Consider the following 22,726-nt stretch of genomic DNA (forward strand, 5'->3'; position numbering starts at 1 on the left):
AGTCACTGTGTTAATAGTAATTCCCTTCTTGTGACAAACACAAGGAAGTTGAGCCTACTATCTGTTAAATATGGAAAAAGTACTTATGGTAATGTTAACCAAAGAGAAAGCATCACCCACTGCATGCTGCTTATAGTGTGAATACTGAAGCATCACTGGGTTGTAAAAGGATTAAGAATTCCTGAAGATTAACAGGAAACATCAAAAATGCAGAAACATGGCAGTACCTAACAGCAGAGCTATTTAGCTGGTAAACTGTCAGAATTTTTAGACCAGCTAACAGACTGCAAACCCACTCTCAGAAGTCACCCTTCCTTCTCTAGGGAGCATCACTACAAGAAAAACATGATGTACTGCAGTTTAACATTATATACCAGCTGTCAGATCTATAACTGATACTATAGCAGGGATCTACATTTGTCATCAAGTTACTCAGCTGCTGAGAAACTAGAAATGTAGAAATAAAGCAAGTGAGCTCCCTATCCAAAATACAAACAGGCATGGCAGACAAAAGGATAAAGTCTTCACTTTAGACTTTAGGTTATACTTAGCACAACATAAAGCCAAACACAAGGCAGAGGTTATAAAGAATTTTTAAAAACCATATCCAAACAACCTATTCAGTGGCTAGAAGATATATAGATGGAGAGCAGATGCAGACAATTCACTGCTGAATCCTAACTGTAGCATTTAAAGGCATGCCAGTGGCCCCAAAAAGAAGACAAGAGAGGTGGGTTCTGGTCAGTACAATATTGTCAGGCCACTGTTTCTCAGTACAGGAACACAGTTTCTCAGTACCTGGTAACTACTTTTACAGCTTCCCTTGGCAGCCCTATCTCCTGTAGACTACATTCAGGGTCTTCATCTCTCCACATCTGATCACAGAGGTTTGAGATCATCATGTAAGCCATGGGATGAGTAAAGAGACACAAAACTACATATGTGTTCTCTTATATAAATGGGTATAATTAACTTCATTTATCTGAAGATCCTCAGAGTGCTTAAACCACATTAAGTAAAAGGCGAGTGCAAAGAACGACCAAAGACTGCAAAGGGAAATGGTGAAGAGAAAAATCTCAATTTCTCCCTCTCATTTTCCTGCATTTAACCTGCTGTAAAACCCTGCAGGCTGACACTGTGTCCTTCAGCCTCAAAACCCAGCGTGCCTGGACCCCAAAGCCTTGCACACTCTGGCTTCCAGTGGAGCACAGCTCCTGCCACTGGCACATACCAAAGATTCCAGATCATTTTTGCACCACGACTGAAATGTTCTCATCGACTTGGATTTCTGTTCTAACATGTTGCAGCCTCAAAAAGTGCAGTCTCAGCATGGTAAGTTCAGTGTTGCTTTAGGAAGCTTTCTCCTGGGTTCTGGGGATGCAAAGGAAACGGGTTGTTCAACATACACCGTAATCCTCCTATTTCTAAATTAAAAAGTTCAGAACACCTCAAGCCTACTAAATGTTTTTGGTTTGTTTGGTTTTTTTTTTAATTAGCACAGGGAAGACAGGAACAGGGGTACTTTGAAAAAAATAAGTAAAACTGATGTTATTCTCTACCTACACCACAGCATATTCCTCTTGGGCAGGGGAAAAAGATGAAATGTACATGCAAAGCTGTTCCTTTGTTAATGCCTCACCTCTTCATTACACCACCTTCTCTCTGTAAATTTTACTAAATACACACTGTTAACTGAGATATGTCTACAGCCAAATGAATCCTTTATGGAAAAAAAAGGTTGCTAGAAAAAAAAATAAAAGGAAAAAACATGGTAAACAATTAATTCTCATTGTACTGAATAGCTATACTATCCCAGAATAAGCAGCCACATTCATGAATTCTATCTGAAGTTTACAGAAGGAAGCACACACAAACAGTGGCTCCAAGCCACCCCTGCAGCCCCTGGGGGAGCAGCCCCCAGCACCACAGCTTTCACTCCTTCAATCAGATCAGAAATCACCAATTAAATCCTGCTTTATGATTTAGGCTTTAATTCATTACAGACACAAAGGCGAGACACTCAGCAGAGCCTGGTGGAATCAGTCTGAAGTGCTTTGCTCTGGATGTCCCTGTGCTGAGGCTCAGCCCTCCTTGGAAGTTTTTTAAGCCTTTTTAATCATCATGTTCAAAAGTCTCTTTTTGAACAATCCAATGGCTAACTGCTCCACATTGTTGACAGCATTAAATGCAAATCAGTAGCTACTCAATATGAAGCTAGGCATGCTGGTGGCTTACCACTACCAAAGACATCCATGGGTTGTTTTTTTTGTTCCCCAAAAGCTTTCCTAATCCTTCTCTTAAGATGGGAAAACCAGAAACTTCTCATCGTCGAAGTCTCCCTCCCCCTCCCTTCCATTTTCTGCCAATAACACTCTTGAAAAATAAATTCTTGTGGACAGGAAATATCCTGAGCAAAGACTATCCAGCTTTATGATACTTAAAATATTATGCATTCCTCCTTATCTGTCACTGCAGGGCAGTTGCTGGCCTGGGAGTGGGTGCAAAACGCCTTTGGGCAGCCTGGAAGGGCCCCACACATCCCTCTGTAGTGGCTGCAGTCTCACACCTTGAGATAAACCATCTCCACTTTGCTTGAAGATTTCCCTTTTCCCGGCACTCAACATTGTGACCCAAAGAGATGAGACCCAAGGGGGCTTTCCAAGCTATGGAGAGCACGTCCTCCTCAACCCCTCCTGATAAGAAGCTTTAAACTATGCCCACAAGCCTCATCTCAGCAGCCTAATCTTAGGTAGGTAGCTTGGTCTTTCAAGTGATCCATTCATTTCATTTCCTCAACAACTTCACTCCACAAAAGCAAACATCCTGTCCCATTTCCAGAGCCAGCAGGCAGCTGCCAAGGGGCAGGAGGGGTGGGAGGACCAGCAGCTCAGTTCCAGCCCCGCCACCAGTTCCCTCCCTATGGATCCAGATCACTGGAATGGGCCACAGGTTATGGGGACAGACACCTGGCTGGAAGAAAAAGTTTGGCTGGTCTTCAAACCACTGGCAAAATGGTGGCATGCAGCCCCAGGTCTTCATCCCATCCCTAAACTGGGCTCCCCATGCAACCAACCAGTAGCCAGACAAGCATGTTTCTATTTGGGCTTTTGTGACTCGACAGAAATCTTCCTTTTTTCATGAAGTCACATAATTCTACAATGTAGATATTGGGGGATAGTCATGTTATACTCACTATGTAATTCTTCCTGCTCGACCAGCTTCAAACCCCAGGAAACACTATCCAAGTCAACAATTTCCATCTAACATTTTTCTCAGCAGTCAGTAGCTTACATTTCTTAATCAAAAGCAGAAAAATATTTTAAATTATTTGTATTAATCTCAGGATTCAATTCCTTCATGGCACTCTGCCTCCTAAGTAATTTGCTGTCTCTTCCTATGAGGACAGCCAACATCCAAAGCTAAAAAGAGAGGAATAGTGGAGGTAAAGCCAAGGCTGCCATCCCCAGAACAAAGGCAGCTGTTCCAACAAAAGAAAGCAAGCATTTTAGGAAAGAAAAGCAGAACTTCTGACAGCACAAAATTTTACCCATGACACTTAGAAATGTTCCCCTAAAGTGTCCTTTTTAAGTATCATTCATCATTATTCTAGTTGCACAGACTTCCAAACATAGCCTCAGTACTGAATAGTACTTCCACTTTACACCTTTCCTCATCTCTTTTTAAACATCTCTCTTCTTTATATGAAAACCAAATCACTGTGGTCTCGCTGGAGACAACAGGGTGGTAAAACTTCATTTGTAGAAGACTTTTAAAAAAACATCCATTACTACATCCATTTTTAGTACCCCATAAATGATCATGCTTTCTAAAGTGCTTTAACACAGCCTTAACCAAAGGATATTCCTATTTCAGTAAATTATTCTTGCAACATCTGAAAAGCTTATGGCTACAGAAGACCATAAGGTAAGGTCACCATATGTTCCAACAGCAGGAATACATTAACACATCCCCAACCTTGAGATTTAGTGCAATGCTGAACTCAGCACCCAGTGACCACCACACCACCCAGGGCTGCTGGCTGTTAAATACCTTACACCACCCTTCCCACAAAATCACACCTATTATTAATATTATTAAACAGCCCAAATACAACCACACAGATACCATTAGAGAAATCATCACTTTCACATGAGAAACCTCCTGCACCTCCTCTTGTGGCAGAGAATCCCTAGAGGTACTTAATCAAGTATGGCCACAGACCCAGTTTTTGTACAAGTATTCTCTTTGAAAAACAGCTCAACAGAAAGAAGTATCTTGTCCAAACACCAGATGCTTGGACACACTCAGGCTTCAGTCAACACTGCAGCAACAAAAGTCAAATTAGTAATTAGTGTTTTTTCTCATTTCTGTTGGCTTCACCTTGCTATCTGGCACAGGTGAGAGCCTACTCAGTGCCTCCCATCAGTAACCCATGTTCAGACCTAAATCCAAACAAATTACATCTAGATCTGCTCAGAAATCAGAGCAAGCATTTCATAATAAAGTTACCTTTACTCCAGATCACTTGATGCCTGGTGGAACCCTGCTTCTAGAAACACCACACCCAAATGCTTTATAGCTGCAGCATCTCATTTCTCTGCTGTTCAAAAGCCAACATTACAATTTACTCATACCAGCAACAGAAATTAGCACAACTGCCCAAGATCCCAGATGAGGCCTCCTGATTTCCAGAGATAATTCACACTGTAGGATAATTCACATCACCTTTGGATCCCCCACTCCTCCAGTACCACTCTGCTGGCATCCCACCACCAACCCTGCAGAATCACAGAACTCCTGAGCCTGAACATTTCAAAACAGAGACCAAGTCATTTCCAAGGGCAAGAACCTATGTTAGATGTTGCCAACAAGCTCTGATGAGACACTAAGAGCAAGGAAGAGAATTTGGAGAGCACATCTGCCCACGGGGCATTGAGGGAAGAGAGCCAGCAATGCAGGCAGAGAAGGCTTTGTCCTTAGGTGACACTGAGGCAATCTACACATGCCAAAATTGTTGTGCAATTAGTATGTTCTTAATTTTGTGCCCTTAGAGAAGTAAGTGAATGCACTTAATCAACTGAAGAGAGAGTAATGCAAAATGAAGCAAAGCAAGTAGCTGGTTAGTTAAAAGAGGTCAAATGGCAGCAAAGTGAAGTGTCTAATTATGTACCATCAGGTCAAGTAGGAAACAACACAGACCCATAAAAAATGCCCCTGTCTAACTTAATATAAACAATCCAACTAAACACCACTGCTGAGTAATGCTGAAAAGTTATGAAACTAGCACAATGGTTTAAATCTTTCTGGTGAAAAATCTGTTCGATGAGACCTTTTCAATCCAGTGAAGTTAACTGAGAAACTTGAACCCAACTCACAACATTCAAGGCTTTCTCCAAGACAATTTTAGGCAACAAAACTCTTTTAAAGACATGGCATCAAAAAAATGAAGGCTTCTGAGTTTCTCTCCAATATTCATGTAAACTGTATACCCTCCTGTATCCTCAGCTTTTATTCTCAAAGCAGCATCCTCATCTTCAAAATTATCAAGCCTACTGAGAAACTGGTATGGACAGGTATTAATTCATCAAGGAAAAATTCTGCAAAAAATCTGGAAGAAATGCAAATGCATTATTGCATTTCTTTGTCCCTCATACAGTTGGTATTGAAGCCAATTGTTCAGAAAAGTAATGCATTTTCACTACAGTATAGCAAGCACAGTAAGATTCAGTCCTTGAGTAGTTAAGGCTAAATTTAATTGAATCAGATGGGATCAGGGCTCTTACTCATTAGGAGTAAAACAGATTCAATGTTAGAGTATATACCAAGGTATTAACTTTGGGTCTTGTGAAAATAATAAAGGTAAAAAGACTGGACTCAAGTGGTTTAGTCTTAAGTACAATTATTGGCAATTCAAAAAGATTTTCAGGAAGATTTTAGAGAAAACAATTTAGAAATAATAAAGAAACCCTGAGCTGCACTCACCATGCAAGTTCCCATCAAACCACATTAGCAGGACTCAAAAAAACAGAATTAACCAAAAAGATGCTTGGAATTCTTTCTGCATTACAAAGACCTTCCCATTCTGCATCCAGCATCCCAGCTCTTTCTCCTGCCTCCATTTAAATCATTCACCCACCCTTCAGCAAGACAAATCCTACAGCTTAAACCAAATCTCCAGTGATGCAACTGAAAAACAACACTGAGTGCAAGTGGGACAATAGTGTAGATGAACACACATAAACTCAGCAGAACTCAATTTTAAGTTAAGGCCATCACTTTAAGGACAAATCTATATATGCCCACCCTTAGGGGCTGCATTCCTGGGTGGAAAAACCAGACAGATTGCATTATGTGCAATCACAGCATGCTTCTTTTGGGATGCATCTTAGCAGCTGGTATTTCCAACCAGGATTTTACTACATTACTGTTAATAACCCGGTAGTTCTGTACACCACTTAGAATCCAACACACCATGCAGCTATCTCTGTTCTGGATAACTTTGTTATTCATTCACACCTTGGCATTTCAGCATTGCAGTTGTGCTGGAGTGTCAAAGCTCAGCATCCCTCCCCCAGCAAGGACAGAAGTCAAGGATCCACAGACCAGCACTTCAAGTCAAACACACCCTTTGCTATTTCAGGCTTTAGCACAAGCAGATTACAGCTCAGCTGTATTCTGTCTGAACTTTTATCTCTTCCCAGTGCTGCACTAATTATCCCTGACAAAAGACAGGCTTGAATTAACAAGCACTGACCAGCTCCCTCCTCCCAGACAAGTTCTGCCTCCAAGTAGCCATCAAAACCAAATTCTAGAAGTGAGTAATTAGAAGATATCCTTACCCTGGAGAATTAATGTGGAATTCAAACAAGGCAGGTGGTGGGGGGCTGCCAGGGAGGTCGAGGCTGTGGGAGAAGCCAAGATGCCCCTCTGCTCATAGGACAGCCCTGGGAAGATCCAGGACATCCCTGGATTGTGCAGCACACACCATTCCAGGAAGGTTGGGTGGCAGATCCTCAGCACAATGTGTTTTGCAGTGAGTAAACAGAAAGACAGACAAGATCTCCACCTCAAGCTGTTCAGAAATGAAAGGGAAGATCTTTCCTGCTGCCCTTTTATACAGAGGACATGAACGTCTCTTCAAATAGGAGAAAACAGGAAGAAATTAGGACAGGGAGCTAAAATGAATATTGAAGGAGAAGAAGTGATTTAAACCAAAGCCAGGTAGCTAAGGTGTACTACAGAAACACTGAGACAGAGCTGCCCCGTGGTGCATGGCAGAGCACAGGAGGCCAGGACACTGTCACCAGGACCTGTCACATTCCTGTATTCACCTTCTCTGAACCCTTTTCCTTTAGGGAGGGAGGTGGTGTTAGGGGATGAGATGACACTGGTGGACGGAGAGAACCACCACCACCACTTGGATTTCAAACTCCACGAGTACCACAAGACTAAAGCCCAAGTGAAATCCACCATTTCTCCACTAAGCATGGACATTTCTGCCTCAGCACTGTGCTCTCCCTAACCCATGCCAGGAAAGCACTTGATCAGCAGCAAAGCAACTCAGGGCTAAGGGGAACTTCCAATTCAACCCTGGGTCTAACTCCTGGAGCCAGGAACAAAGGGAGCTGGAGGCAGGACTGACCTTTCAGTAGTAGCAGTAACTTAGAGCTGTGTAATCAAGCCATGAACTTGCACTTTGAGGTGCCTCTGCAGTATTTTATCTCTCCATATACACCTGGAGTTGGATTGCACCACCTCCTCTTTTAATATTGGTGATGTTTAACTACTTCACCCAGGTGATCCCTCATGTTCTGTACAGCAAACACTTGTGAAGGCATTTCCTTCCCCCACTGCCTACATCACATTTAGAGAATTATTTGATTTACACCACAAAGGGAATTCAAACAAAACTCAAGAGCACTCAGAGCTTCCTTACACCAAACACACACAACCTATATAAGATGTATGAAAAAAACCCTCAGTGTTTTCCTGCCCTTCTGGCTTCTGCACACTGAAACTTCCAGCTGTTGGTAGATGCTGATCTCCACAGAACAAATCTGGATCATTCCAGGAGACCTTTTGAATCACCGCAGCAATCAAACATTAGAGATAGATTAACTGGAGTTCATACACACAATTTAGGTTTAAAACAACAAATGTTAATTTCCCAAAAGAAATGAGAACTTGAGGGAGAAAACTGACATTTACATACATTACAATTGCAAGCTCATATAACATTTTTTTTCCAAGACAGATAACTATGAAAGAGAAATTATGATCTTCTTGTGTAAGAATGATGGAAACTTTGGCTAAAATTCTATCCTGATTACTTAGTAAGGAAGACAATATAAGTGTAATATAAGTTTAAAAAGAGGTAAAGGAGGGAAAGAACAGACAGTGATTAAAGTCAGCTACAACTACAGAAAACTGGTAAGTAAAACCAAGACTGAATCAAAAAAAAAAAAAAAATCACAACTTTCAGGAAAACAGAAAATGAGCTTTTTTAATATAAACTAGGATGGAATGAAACCTAGTAGTGATATAACCTCACTGCAAAACAGAAGTGAAAATAGCACTAATGATGCCAGGAAAAAAAAAAAAAAAAAAATAGAGCAATTGATTTCCACTCAGTACATGGAAAGAGGCAAAAAATGCACTTGTACCAAACAGACTGATGAATTATCTCAGTGACCAAGTCAGAATGAGATTCTTGCAATTTTATTTGAGCATTTAAAGAAATGCCTGACCTACTGGCAATGCCAGAACAGACTGGTGTGGAGGGATGGAGGGAAGACAGCAGGAGCTGGGAGGGAAGCAGAATGCCCAGTTACATCCCATCAGCAGGGCACAGCTTTCAGATAAAACACTCAAATAATGGAGGATTCCAGTGATATAGAATTCAAAGCTATGAACATAATCAGCATTGTTGCTCTATATAAAACAGATCCTGTCAAAGAAACCCAAGTGCACTCTCCCAGGAGATTACACCTTGGCTTGGCAAGATAGCTGTGTTAGCACGTGTGTATTCTGTAGCCAGCCTTTGACTTAGCACCAGGCAACACTGATAAAAGAGTTAAACACTGCACAATCAAAATTAAATATCTTCTATGTATTAAGAGCTGGGCAGCACACAGCCCAGGGTTTAATCTGTGGGCTGATAGAGCTCTGTGTGTCAATCAGCTGGGCCACAGGGCAGCACACACCTCAGCTCCATGCACTGCAGGACTCACCAGCACAGGGCAAGATTTATTTCCCTGGTCCCAGGGCCAAGAAGAATGAGATGTTAAAGAACATAAGAACCAGTGAGCAGAAGCAGGAGCCAAGCACATCAGAGTCAGGCACAACATTAAAAAGAAAAATCCAGAGATTAGCTACTGGAGTAGATGGGATCAAGCAGGGGAAGAGAACACTATTTCCTCCTCTAATGGAAATACGACTTCATATGCTCACCAGAAATATAAGCTACAAGTAAGCCAGGATAACTTTATCCTTTCTAAAAAAGAAATATAACTTCACTAAATTAAGCGTATGCTGCTCTGTTACTGACAATTTTATTAGCTTGCAAAAACTTAGCTGGCATTTTTAAGAAAACCAGTTTTCACCCTCCTCACCCATAACAACTCAGTCTTTTACAGAGATTTCCTACAGATACAATATAATGTACTAGCAAAAGGCAAACAGTTATTGCCCTCTTGCCACATTAAGCTGTCAGCATTCCTCCTCTGGGAGAGCCTTGCAGAGGTACTGCAACCACACAGGCAGTGCTGGGAGGTTTGTCAGGTCTGGTGTTGAGGAGGAAAACCCCAGACACATGCAAACCACTAAGAAGATTTCTAGCCCAGCCTCCTCAGGAGCAAGCCCCAAACAACAAGTATCTCCAGTTGTTTCACCTCCATGTCTTTGTTTTCTCAGCTGTAAAATGGGGAAATGAAATGCATCACCTCTGTCAGATGCTCTGGTATCTCCTGAAAGAAAAGGAACCATCACACGGGTTATTCACCAATGTTTAATGTTTCCCTACTAAAATTGACAGCGTGTCCTGGCCATTAATGCTCATTAAAATTACCAATTCACAGGCTCTGTTTGGCAGTCTATATTACCAACTACAACTTTACACTGCATATTTTTCACACAGACCCTCCTGAATTAGGAAACACGAAGCAGGTTGTGGGTGGGACTGAAACTAAACTACACTATCCAGCTACCCACATCCAGCCACCATCAAATAAAACCCCATAGGTCACTGCTACTGCCTGTGCTCAAGGTCCCACCAACCTGCCCAGCCCAAGGATGCTTCTCCTGCTTCATCTTCCCACTTCCCATGTTCTTCCAGTCAGCTCCTCCCCTTCTGCTCTTCTACCAGCAATCTCCCCTATAAGCAGAGTTAGTTCCCATTGACCACATTAACTCTTCCTTTGCCATACTGGGCTGAAATCCCATCAGAGGAGTAAAATTGACATCTTTGCACCAACTCAGCCAACAATTGAGCAAGTGGCCACAATGCAAGATCCTGTTCCCAGTCAACTTGTTAAAGCCCCTGCCAGGGACTTATAAAAAAAAAAAACCAAAAAACTAAAACACTTTTAAATGCACTGGCTTATTGTGATTTTTAATTAGTGACAGGATTTCAGATAGTGCACACGCAAGGCCCTGAGACGGGGGGGTGAGGGGCGTACGGGGTGCATGCTTGTGAAACCATTGTTCTGCCATCAATGCAGCTCATCCCCCAGCCCATCCAAGTTCTCTGCTGCCCAGTCACACACAACTTTAAAAGTCAGCAGCTGGGTGTTTTATAACCCTGGACAACTTGCAAGCCAGTCCTTATGTCGCTGGCAGAGACTCCTGGCCAAAGCCCCAAGGACCCCATGGGGACCATTCCTTCCCCACCATGCTGCTTCACCTTCCTCCTTTCCCTGACTGCTTCCTCCTCTTCCCTGACTGCTTCCTCCTCTTCCCTGGCTCCCAAGCCAGGCAGAGAGCTGTTTTGTGAGCAGCTCCCTGATAGAGGCAGACAGACTGAGCAGCATTGGGCAGTGGCTGGGATCCAGGATCTGGCACCATCTGGAAGTCTGGCTTGGCTTTTGTTTCAAGTCTCCAGCACTGATGGATGGAAACAAGCTCCCAGTTCTTCTGCATTAACATAAAGACAATTCAAACAATTTCCCACCCCCCAAGGAGCTCAGAAAGGAAGGCACATCACAGGGGTTTAAATGAGACAGCCTCGATAATCTACTTCAGTCAAACCTGACTCGTTGGAACAAAAAAGACCCCAAAACAAAACCTCAGTTCAATCACAGAAAACAGCTTTGTCGACAAGTTCCTGTGACTCCTCCTTGTAAGAGGAAAACACTCAGATGAAAGCCTGCACAAGGACCCACTGCAACCTCCTCTCTCCAAGAAACATTAACTACTGCCTGACAAATGCATTTCTGCTGAGAAAAGGAACACTACAGACCAGTATTAAGGCAATTTCAGTGTACCTACCAAGCAATTAACTGGCTAATACCTTCACTACATGCTGATTTTTTCCTTTTCCAGAGTACTGGTGCAATCACAACCATTTATTTGTTGTTTGCACGGCCACTTCTAAAGTTGCAGGTGACCCACTTTAGATTTTTCTTCCCATATCACTGAAAATATTTCTACTTTGACACTGCATATCTGTTCACTAGTTTATTTAACTGCCAAAAAAAAAAACCCACAACAAAACTTCCACACTGTGTTTCAGGATAACTGCCATCTCATTCAGCAAATATAAAATCAGATATTTTGATTTTTAAAGATTTAAACTCATATTTGTAAAACGCTGATTTGTTACTTTTCGTTTTTTTTCCCCTAAGCCAAAGCATAAACAAAGTTTATGTTGTATTCTGACTTTGCTTTGATGCTGGTGACCTCAGAGCTTTTGACCAGGAAGCAATCCACCTCTTCCAAAATGCAGGTTTGAAAAGCACCTTCCATGTCTGACCTGATGTTCAAAGATCTCTGTCTCCTTTCCTGAAGTTACTTCACATCAAGACCTGTATCATAAGTGAGCATCACCAACTAGATAGAGAAGTCAAATTCCATGAGCCATACCAAAGCTTCCTATCACTAAACTTCAAACTAACTTCAACTTAAAAGTATTTTTATTCTATTTTACTATGCCAATAATCCATTCAAAAATAAGGATCAGGTTTATAGGTTCTGCTGTTACAAAGATGCCTTGGGCATTTTCATGGCACAGTATTCCAGGACAATCTGTTTCTGTCCTGCTCCTTGAAGCCAGGCTGCCCCTTGCACACTCCTCTTCTTCATATACAAAAACACCAAGGCCAACTATTTCATAGCTTTGCAGAAAACACCAAATGTTAAAATTAGGTCTTTCACCATCAGATGTCTCCTGTTTCGATGGCTGGACTTGTTTTGGACTAAGCTGTTGGGTCACATTCTACAGAGGTTTTTATCAGTTGACAGACTGCATCCATGCATTGATCTGCTGACACTGCCTTTCAGCTTACACAGTCCTAGACTCCTTCCCAGTGTTTACAACTCTGATGAATTTAGAGATAGTAAAGTTCATTGGAACTTTTTTCCTGTGAAATATTTTTCCATCTCATCTTACAAGAAAGGCTTTCTGCACTTCCACTCGTGCTTGTAACCCTCTTCCACAACCCTACCACTTCAGATTTTTCCATCTTTCACCAACATCAGTGTCAGATGTATATGTTCTAAAAAGAAGTCCCAAGAGGACTTGCAAAAAAGCATTTAATCTCCCTTCCCATCTCTATTGAAACCAAAATAAAAATCCACCCTTTGGTCATTTGTCTTTTTGGCTGTATCACCACTAACAGACTAGTGCCATGCTATGGTCAAGCAATTGCACAGCAAAGCCTCTGTATAGTTAAAAAAAAAAAAAAAAAAAAGCTACTATTGAGCACAAAGGTCAGGCAGAGATGACGTTGGCAGAAACCCACGTAACAACCATGCTAAATTCCTGCCTACTATACTAGGACAGAATAGATTAAAATGGTATTTTTCCATTTCTTCCTCCCAACTGTGTACTCAATGCTCAACACCATCACAATTTATATATATAAATTTATTGAAAATAACTCTCCCGAGGACAGAAGAGGAGGGAAGTTGACAGATCCAATCTGCCATCCCCATGTACTTTCCCAAATGAGTACAAAACCTCTTCTTGCTATCCAGGCTAGTCCAGGCATCAGGCCAAAGCTTTGCACTTCCCTCCCCAGGCTAAAGGACAGATCTCCCCCTGCCCCATCCCCAACCCACAGCCAGAAAGCAGCACCTCAGCCCCACCCAGCCCTGCAGTAAAACCACGTCACTGTCTATGTAACAGGATATACCAAATGTGTTCAAAGGTGGTATTATCACTCTTAAGTAAACCCAATCACGTAAAAGAACATTATTATGTTTGCTCATATTTCATTCAGAGAACAGCAGAGAATCTCAAATGATGGCAGAATCACAAGTAATACGTTCACACCCGCTTGCAAACTGTTCCTTCCTTTATTGTTTTCCTTGCCTTCACACTTCCATATTTTCTACCTCCCAACTCTCACGTTTCAGAAGACACTACAAACAACCATTTATCCACTCACCTTTGTCTGCTCACACTAACCCAGCAGTCCAGGATGCACTGAAATGAGGATGTTGTAGTGTACAAAAATCTCAGGAAGGAAGTAGGGAATAGAGAAATATATGGGTTCATCAAGACAGACAAGAAAGGACCCAAATGTGCCAGCAGAGACAACACTTTAATAATCTTAGAAGGTTTCAGAAACTGAAAAACTTTCTACAGCAACTTTTTACAGCATAATATCATCCTGTTCAACTGCATAATCAAGAAATGCCAAAGGGAAGTGAAAATGTTGATCTCTAACTTCAGTGCTTTAGATCCACAAATATTGCCTTTACAGTAACATAGCAGCTCTTACATATCCACTGAAGCAACCCATTCAGACCCATAAAAATTAAAGTGTGGCTGTCTTCTACGTTAAATAGATTGTGGTTACAGAAGCCTATGAATGACTCAACTCTTATGTTTTATCCAGAAGGCAGAGGTGACTGCTGAGGAAGAGATCAGAACCCCTTTTGGTTACACTCAGCACCATTGCCTCATTTCCACCCCATCACCATTTCCCCTCAACCAGGCAGCTGGAACATCTGGACAAGCACATCCAGCTCTGTTAACCAAGAGGGGAAAGGGTAATGATAAAACACCACCCACACAAGAGCCTGTAGAGAGAAAACACCTAAATTCAGTACCAAGACCATTCCTCTTCCTTTCAGATAGCCTGGCTGCTTGTTCCCAATGTACACTGACCTGATGAGCAATCAGCAACAACAAATTTGCACTTTGTGTCTAACCCAGTCACACAGGATGTTTATCTTTTGTGAGGTCATTAAAAATGCCAGTGAACTTAACAAGCAATGCTGAAGATCTGTCAGAGCAGCATATGGAGCTGCAGAAATAAATATGTGGGGAACAGAAGCAATTTTGCCACCAGCTGACATATGAGAAAGAAGGAGTGAGGCTGACTGGATAGAAGTCTGAGCAACATTAGCAACTCAGACCCCTTTGTCCAACTTGACATCAAGATCTGCAGAGTTTTTGCTTGGTTGAAAAATCTGAAATTTTTAATTCTTTCCTCCTTATCCATAAGATTTCTTGTGTACCAGTTACAGTCAGCTATGAATAATGCAACCCAGACCTCCTGTACTCCTGTAAGACTGTGGTTCTAGACTTTCATGAAGCAAAACTGGAACATAGATGCAGTAGCAAAAAACTCAACAAGGCAAGAGCCTTCTTATGGCACTCTACCTTCCCAGCATGGCACAGCTCAGTGCCACACACCAAATCATTACCTGGGTCTCTGGGAAAATCCACAGGATATTTCTGACTTCTGAACACGACACACTGCTACCTCAACAGCATCTGAAGTTAACCAAAATGTGGAATATGAAGTCATTTTGGTTTGGTCCTTAAAGGTTTTTGTTTGTTTGCTTGGTTTCTGCTGTTGATGTTTTGAGGTCCTGCTGAGCTAAAATGTAATTTAGTTTTATAACAAATAAACCCAGAGGACAACATGCAAATACAAAGTTGCATATTGAGGCACCAGGGGTATGAGCTACCTATCCCCTTAGATTTAAGGGAAATACAGAAATATTAGGAAGATAAGCTTCCCTTTTTCTCATTCTGAGAGTTTTCTTATTCTTATTCTGCGAGTTAGATCCATTAACATCATCTAGGCCAGGAAAACATCTACAATCTAAATCACTACCTTCTGATTAGGGTACATTGGAAAAACAACTGTGTCAAGCATGCTAGACTTAAGAACCAACATATTCACTGAATTCCTATTAAATTAATGCTTTATCCTCAAAATAGCTACCATACATTTCCTGCCAGTACAAAAGAGGCTTGAACTTTTTTCAGAGCAGAGCTGAATGCCCACAGGGTCATGGTGCACACAGCAAGCAGCTGATCACTCAACTCTCAGTTTGCACTAATTCCAAATCCTACATATTCTCAAAGTCCAGAATTTCTACAGGGGATCATTTGTGACACTGGTGCCATTTTCTCTCCTCCTCCAACCCACAGAAAGTCACTCATTTAAGAGAACATGCATATGCATGCTCAGGTGTCAACACAGACACAGTAAAGGCACCATTCTCTAACAGACTGAGTTCAACTGGAAGTTGTGATTTATTTTGAATTTGAAGATTTTTGTTGCTTTTTTTTTTTCTTCTTCTTCTTTTTCTGTCCCTTTCTTTTGCCCACAGGCACCACCAACCTTCCTGCAGCTCAGTCTGCTCCTGGTTTAGGCTCCAAGCCTAAGCTCCCCATAGCCCATCCACAGTGCTGTAAACGACCTGCACCTTAACTCCTTCCAACACTGTGCCTTGACATTTCCTTTTCCACACCACAGCCAAAAGAGCAGGGCACCTCACTACACCTCCAGTTTCTCACTTCCTTCCCCATCATTCTTCATCTGCAAACACCCTTACCAAACAAGCCAGGAAACTTCTGACCCATTCCTCCAAGCCAGCTGCTGAAGACACCCATGGAATTTTTTCTCTCCCTGCACAAAAAGCTGCCAGGTACCACCACCAATGACAACATCCTAGCCAAAAGCAGTGCCCTGTGATCCTGCCAGATCAGACCAGTTGGGACTCTACTAAAGGACCCCGGAATCACATACCACAGCCTCCCCATGTCAGCCACCCTGAGACAGCCACCCTGGTGTGAGGCTGGGCACACCACATCTGGATGGACAGTTGCTCCCATACAACAGCCCCACGTCCCCAGGCCTGCACTTTTAGTCGTGCAGAGGCCACACATCACACTCAGTGTGTGAAGGAGAGCATGAAAGCAAAGGGAAGAGGAGAGAAGGGAATGCAGCATGCCACAAAACATGGATCTGCAGCCCTTCCCTTTATCCCCCACATCTGAAGCACTCAGCAAAAGCCAGCAAGGAGCACACATTGTGCCAAATGAAGCATTGTGCACCTACCTGCTCCACTCCCCAGACACAGGGACTGTCAGACAGTGCTGGCTGCTGAGGAGGGGGGGGATGCTGCTCCAAATGCTGCACCCCCAGACTTCAGTCTGAAGCTGCAGAAACCTCACTGAATCACTGAGGATCCCCTTGGAGAACCGTGCAACCAACAACCATAAATCATATGGAGACACAATTAAAAGGAAAAGCCTATTAGAAGCCAGGGGCAGCTAACAAATAAGCATGCTAAAGAAAAGGTGGGCAAGTAGGGCAATAAGAGAAGCAGAAGTTGTGGTGATTAGAAGTCTCATTGAAGCAGCATCCAATGCTGTGAAAAGCCAAAGAGACAGTTGGATTCTTTCATTTGCTTTGCTTTGAAATGCCACATCTTCTAATACTTTCCAGCATCAGAACAGAAAGACCTGTAGCTCTCCCCTCCCCAAGGCAGGCTTTGAAAACAGATTCCCTGGTTAACCTGCCAAAGCAGGAGATTTGACAGCAGCTGAGCACCCCTCTGCCCAGCTAAGGGAATGACTCAGTGGAAATTAGCCCTCAAAAAAACATGTTGTCATCCTTCAGTCACTGCAACTGAATAGGAACAAATTTCTTACATTAAAAGCCACAGCTTCCAAGGTAGCCACAGTTAAAAGCAGTATTGTATCCGAGAGGAACAACACCAACACAACTTGGTGAAAAATGACAGCTTACTTTCTAACCCTTTTTTTTTTTTTCAATTTAAGACAACTAATTAAAAGCTACCTACTGCAATTAGACTGTAAAATCATTTCCTCACAGCTTCAGAGTATCTCACAAAAGAACAGGGTATTAATTCATATTAAGTGGAAAAAACAAGACCAACATTTTAACTATTCCTGCCAACCAAACCCACAAGTCAAAGCACAACACCAACCATGTAACCACCCTTCTCCTGCAAGAAGAGAAGTGCACATTCAGCTGGATCTTAAACTCCCATCCAGTCGAAATACATCCATAAGAATCAGGTACGTGGTACATCCCAATTTGCCTTATCTTGTCACAAAACCAGGATTTTCTTCCATCTCAGTCTAAGCCATTATTCCTGATACTAAGACATCAAATGAAAGGCAAAACACGAAGTCACATGGCACAGCAACATGCTTCACAAAGTAAGTCAAGCCCAAGCTGTGCTTTGCTTTTCAACCTCACCAACTCCGTCAGTTCTTAAAGACAAAAGCCACTATTCAGGCTTCTGAGTCCAGGAATTACACACCCTGAATAATCCTGCAGTTCCGACTGTGTCGCCTGGGCTCTGTTAATTTATTCTAATAAAGCAATGCTTCTGTTTGCCATATGTTTGCTAGTAACAAGATCCTGAAAGCAATTCTCTCTCTTCTCTGAGCTGACATTATGTGAGTCTGCAAGAACCACAGGCTGACCAGAAGGAGACCTATTCAGTGCTCTCATTAGCCACAAATGCCATCAGCTTTTTTTTTTTTTTTTTTCCTGTTGCATTATTCCACATCAATAAATAAATAATAAGCAAAGACCAATGCATAATACTTAACAACATACCTACATCAGCTCAAGCATCAGCAACCATAAGGTCACTTAGGTGGCACCAATTGCCCTTGAACAGGCATATACCTCCACAAGAAAGGTGACTTATAAAGTGGAATTTTTGCACACAAAAGAAAAGCAATAAGGTGATCCTGAAACACATCAGCACAACTCTCTACTCCCATGCTGTTGCTGCTGTCAAGGTCCAAAATAATCACCCCATCTTCACAGCAGCACTGGGCTTCATTAAAATATTAAGCATAAATACTTGGGGCAAAAGATAACGCAAGGATTTAGATGAGAACTCTTAGTGTTTTATTAGTGAATGGGTGGGGAACAGGGAGCAACCATGTAAAAATGACACAGCTGCAGAGAGACTCAGAGAACCAGCTACAAACTGAGCTGAACACATTTGTTATTTTGCTAGTTTAATGTAAACTACCATGGGGAAACCTTTACTCAACATCCCAAGGTTCTCTGAGGGTAGCGAGGGTCATCTAAAATTGTTGCTCATTGAAGTTTTTATTAACAGCCTCTGGAGAGCAATTTCTTTTTTTCTCTCTTCAAAACATTCCATATGAAACATTACTGAGAGCATGAAGTATATGTTTAAACACATGTATACACACATTCCATTTTTAGAGTCCTTTGCAAGGACCTAATAATAGAAATGTCCACAATTACGTATATGGCAATTATAGGAGACTTGAATGTAAAGCATCTTTAAGGGATGGGCATTGCTGCCATGAAATAGCTGTGCACTAAATCAGACAAACCAGCTCCAGAGAATTCAAGTGTTTCATTTTGAGTGCTCCTGAAACTAACAAAAAAAACCAAAACCAAAACACAACAGCAGAAACTCCACTTCTGAATCCATCTTGTCACTCCACTGAGCAGCTTCTAGAGGAACTGGAAGCAGATGCCAGAACAAGCAAATACCACGTCAGTACTAGCAACAATCTTTGTCCTCTTCAAAAAATAATACAAAATATATAGCTAATTACTTAGGAATGTATTGTTGCTTCATATTACATAAATAGCATTACACATCGCCACAGTTTAATAAGCAGAGTATCCAAATGGTAACTTGCAGCACATACCACCAATATAAACTGTCACCACTAGAAACACAAATAAAGAATGTTTTTTATACAGTTGGTGTATTAGTTGGCTTTTCCTCTGCTATCTGCTAACAAACAACACAATTTACTTGTAAACAAAGGATTCCTCAGATCAAACGCTGAAAGCAGTCACTGGGACTGCTGAAAACTCTAAGCTCAAGCCAACCTTCCCCAGTTAAAGGCACCCTGAAGATCTGCTCGAAGCCACAATTCCTGGGACCTCCAGGGACTATTCGTGCTCAGGAACAGGCTTTAACACAGACTACTCTCTTCTTGTGTACTTGCTCAACAGCATCGGCATTTTTCATCCGGAGCCCAGCACAGATTTCAGATCCCCAGGAGCATTTCTGAACTTATCTCTGCCACGCTGTTACAAAACCACGTTCCAGCAGTTGGTGCTTCTTTCCTGGCTGCCTGCAAGGCAACAGCGAGGGCGCTTCCAGCTTGGATGTTGCAAAGAGGTGCTCGGAATAACCGGGTGAAAAAGCAAAACTACCGCATCCTCACTGGAAACCCTTTGGAGCGTTATCTGCTGGCTGCCAGCCCGACATTCCTGCCTGTAGATGGCCTGTTACCCTTGCGGATCCAGAGGCTCCTATTTCCACCGCCTTGTTTGAAGAACTTCCCTCTTCCCACATACCTTCCATCTCCAGGGACAGATCACAGGGACACTAAACTTTGGCTGTAAACAACGTGACTTTTGATATTCCCGCTTCTGAAGGATCCTCCACCGCTCCACCGGCCAGCAGCGCACAGAGTCACAAAGCCTCTGTGAAAATGGTTTGAGAACCTCTGTGCCTGGCTGGTATTTTGCACGGCTGAAATTTACACAAGGCTCTGCTGCTATTTATTTTATTTGCCGAACGCTACGGGCGACCGTAAACAAAAGGGACTTTGATAACTTGCAGCATGTTGCACAAAACCATCCCGGTGCATTGGGACACTCGATTTCCAGCCCTAACACCTGCATCCTTGGTGGAGAGACAGGGATGCTCTCCCAGGGCATCCCAAACTGCCAGCCCTGCCTTGCCCCACAGGTCACTGCATCTTCCCTCACACCTTTCCTTAGGAGAAGGATGGGAAACTGCACTAGGAAGTTTGTGGGAGAGTAATTCTTTTACTGGGGAGAGTAATGTCTTTTATTCAGCTTTAGATAGGCTTCTACATAATTAAATGTATTTTGTAGGAATTAAGATTCTCAAAGTCCAAATATTTATTCATACTGTAAAATCTGCTTCTGCGCTAGTGCTCACCAGACTGAGAGCCTACAGGTTTGAGGGAAAAGCCAATTACACTAATTGGAAAGCTCATTAATACAACCACACACACATACAGCTTTGCTGCATGTTCTATACATCTTTTTCTTCCACAGATCTATTAATTGTACATGTTTAACTGCCCTTAACTGCTTCTCTCTTAAAGGAATCTATAAAGTGAAAAGAAAAACCCCATAAAATCTCTGCTAGGAAAGAAGTACAATGCAGAAATCTTTCAGCTCACCGAATGCCACATATAGGGGGAAAAAAAAAAAAAAGTGCCAGAATAAACATACTTCAAGCTGGAAGCTACAGACTTTTCTAAGAGTAAAGATTAAAAATGCTTGAGGTATGGACACATCCGGGGTTCTTGGCTATAGTAGATTATCAGCTTATTTTGGATGCTAACTGGCATCACTTCCTATCCTTTGGTTGACTACAGGCTAATGGTATGAAAACCCCCTCTCATCACTGTCCCAGCAGTCACCTCAAACCAGAAACAGATGAGTTCCAATGGTTAAAAATAATAAAATTGAAAAAAAACCAACCCATCAAAAAACTATAAAATACAACTTACACACAGACTCATCCCTGAGCTACATTAGAAACAAATCAGCTAAAAGATACTGAACAATACATGATACTTCTGGGGCAGCAGGCATCTCTGTCACAGCAGGGTCCTGATAGAACCACAAAGCCCAACTGGTTTAAAACTAACGAGAGGGAAACACAAAGAGCTGAAGAGCAGGAGAAAAGCACTAACAGACTGCTTCTGTTTAAGACCTGAAATGACCCCGGGAACACAGCCAAGAATCATTTTCTTACTGGTAGCACCGGCAGTGTGATCTCTTAATGCCAAGAAAGGTCCAAGGGTGGAGGGTGGGTGAGACCACCAGTGGGCCAGGTGAGAGGAGCAAGATGCCTCCATCACCCATTCCTGAGGTTTATGGGAGTGATGCCTTCATCCAGATTTCCAGCCAAGCACACATCACGTCATCCATACCCAGACCAGCAGCTCCAGAGAGGCACAGAGCCTCAAACCAGTGCAGCACCAATGGTCTCCCAGTCCAACCATTTTTAAGTTGCAAAAAAGATCGAAAAAGAAATAAGCATTCTAGACTTAAAAATGCATTCAAGTTTCAAATCCCATTACCTAGCACATTGTTAAGCTCGAGTTAGACTGGTTTGGCACCTTTCAGGAAGGTACTGGTTGAGTCTTGGGTTCTGCAATGTAAGCATTAGGGGATACAGCAGATGTTGTCAGGGCACCCAACTGGGATATGTGAATTCTGTTCTCTGAAGCACTGAGCTCAAATTAAATAAATTAATAAAGTCGACCACCACCAAAAAAAAAAACCCAAACCCCACACCACCAAAGAAGCAGCTTCAATTTTTCCCTACCTCAGTTTCCCCATCCGTGCTGGGGTACCTACCACTTTAAGGAGCCAGGCCGGTACTTTGAAGTACTGGCACAAAGGAATCCACACAAAATACAAAATTACCGACACGGAGAGCTGCAGGCTTGCCCCCCGCCTTTTATTCTACAAATATAGATGGGATAAATGCTTCGTTACACTTAACTCCAAGCCGCACTACCTTAGCCAAAACCTTATTTAACTAGAACATTTCTGAGAAGCGGGAAGGGGGAAAGCAGAGGGGAGGGATGCAGATGTGGTCTTAACCTAAGAGAGGTTAAGCTTTTAAAAGATTTTTTCTTTTTTTTCGTCCCGTCTCCTGGTAGCGTGCCATTTTAAAAAGGTGTCTGGCAAGCAAAATAAAAAGTTTCCAGGGTTTTCCTTCCCAAAGCCGTCTCAGCCAAGAGCCGGGCGGGGAGGACTGGGCCGGGAGAAGCCGCTGCCGCCTTTCTACAGCTTTTTTTTTTTTTTTTTTTTTTTTTCTTTTCTCCAACATGCCCTCTGGATCCAGACATTTTGGGAAGGAGCCCCGCGTTCTCCACCTGCCCGGTACCCCCGGGCCGGGCAGCGGGGCCGCTCTCCCCGCCGGCTCCCGGGCTCGGACCCGCATCCTCCAGGGACTCGGTCCCAAGGGAGGGGGACAAGCACCCCCAAGCACCCCTCTAGGCGTGTCACCGGCCCCGCACACAACCGCAACACCGACCGCTCCCCGTTTTTTTCCTCCCCCCGCTCTTCCTGGAGCCGCACCGGCTGTAGCCGGGGCAGGGCGGGGAGAGCGGCCGGGCGGAGGCGATGACAGCGGCCGGCCCGGCAGCCCCTCGGGATTACCGGGCGGTGCTGGAGGGCCTGTCCCGCTGCCAGCCCTTCTTCCAGGGCCGCGGCGAGGGCTGCTC

General features: G+C 42.9%; 1 protein-coding gene across 1 annotated transcript in view; it reads right to left on the reverse strand.

Annotated features, from left to right (window-relative positions):
* FNDC3B (fibronectin type III domain containing 3B) overlaps window positions 1-22,726 on the reverse strand; it is a 184,435-nt gene that overhangs the window by 161,185 nt on the left and 524 nt on the right. The gene's annotated exons all lie outside the window — the stretch shown is intronic.

The sequence above is a fragment of the Heliangelus exortis genome, chromosome 9 (genome assembly GCF_036169615.1).
Source record: "Heliangelus exortis chromosome 9, bHelExo1.hap1, whole genome shotgun sequence".
In the NCBI taxonomy this organism is placed as follows: Eukaryota; Metazoa; Chordata; class Aves; order Apodiformes; family Trochilidae; genus Heliangelus; species Heliangelus exortis.